The sequence below is a fragment of the Tarenaya hassleriana genome, unplaced genomic scaffold (genome assembly GCF_000463585.1).
Source record: "Tarenaya hassleriana unplaced genomic scaffold, ASM46358v1 Cleome139, whole genome shotgun sequence".
Taxonomy (NCBI): Eukaryota; Viridiplantae; Streptophyta; class Magnoliopsida; order Brassicales; family Cleomaceae; genus Tarenaya; species Tarenaya hassleriana.
Window position 1 is genome coordinate 56,963 of NW_010964488.1, and position 1,411 is coordinate 58,373.

A 1,411-nucleotide genomic window follows, 5' to 3' on the forward strand; every position below is an offset into this window, starting at 1 on the left:
GGAATCGGACTCAGTTCGGTCCGTTTCCTTGGTCCGGCTGACCTGGAATCGGAGCGCAGACTATCTGGTCTTGGTCCGGGGCTGACCAAACTTGGTCAGCTCTGGACCAACTCGGTCCTTTTCCTTGGTCAGTCCGCCGATCTTCGTCTCGGACCCGTGTTTTTCTCGCCTGGTCCGCCGGACCAACTCTTGGTCCGGAGCTGACCAGCGAGAACTTTGGTCCTCCTGACCAAACACGCGGTCCGGAATCTGATCTGTCTGCTGGTCCGGCTAACCAACTCTTCGTCCGGCTGACCGCGGACAAATCAGATTCGGAACAGATTTTTTCGGGCTTCGAAAATTAGGGTTTTGTCCCGGTTTCGACGCACCGTTAACCCGTCCCAGACTCCATACCATCCATGCATCATTCAACAATCACAAATATCATTAAACATGCATAGATTCAATGATTACATGCAATTTAACGATTAAATCATGCAATCATGCAACAGGCACGGTGATATACATAGAACCAGACTCTGATACCACTGTTGGGGTTATCTACGGGTTCCTAGCATGCGATCATATCGATCTAGGGTTTGGTTTACTAGGTTTCATGCAGCAGAAGAAAGATCTAAACCTAGTCAAACGTCACACGCAACCAAACTCGCAAAACCCGAAAGATCATGTATATCACCGAGGGAATCGTTACTTACCTCGTTCTCGATGAGACTTGAAGTTTATTTCGATCCGGGGCCTGTTCTAAATCACCTAGGACTGAAGTTACAGTCCCGCTACACGTATCCACACCGACGGGAAGGATTCCAAACGATTTGGAACGAATCTGCTAGGATTAGTGAAGAAAAGGGTAACTCAAGAGACGAGATCCAATCCCGGAACAATAGAAATCGAAGAGAACAGCTTCTCTAGGGTTCTAGGATGTTTCTCTGAGTTTTAGGTCGGCCTTAATTAAGTTTGGGAGGAAAATCTGATTTCGACCGGGAAAAAGGAAACGGCCAACGGGGTTGGCCCGGGTTTGACCAGACTTGACCGTGGACAAACCAACCCCCACCAGAGGACAAGACTTCGCGATTGGGATCAATCGAACCGAGTTTTCGCCATAACATTGCGTAGCGTTGTGAGATGTGCGATATCGAAATACGAGTGATCGTTGTGTGATTGTATGCGGGTAGAATTTGCATGGCGTTAAACGGTAGCTCGGTAGGGACCGGATATCGTGATGCGTATGGGTGTACTATGGGGATGTTGCACGTTGTGTGCCATGTGTGTAGCTTGCTCGTGCGTACGAGTTAAGCGTGATTGTGTTTGTGGATGGTTGTGGACTCAACCATCACCGTCATGGACTTGACGGGCGTTTGAGACGCGTTTTAGTCGTGTGCGACACGACGGCCAACGTCATGGATTTGACGGG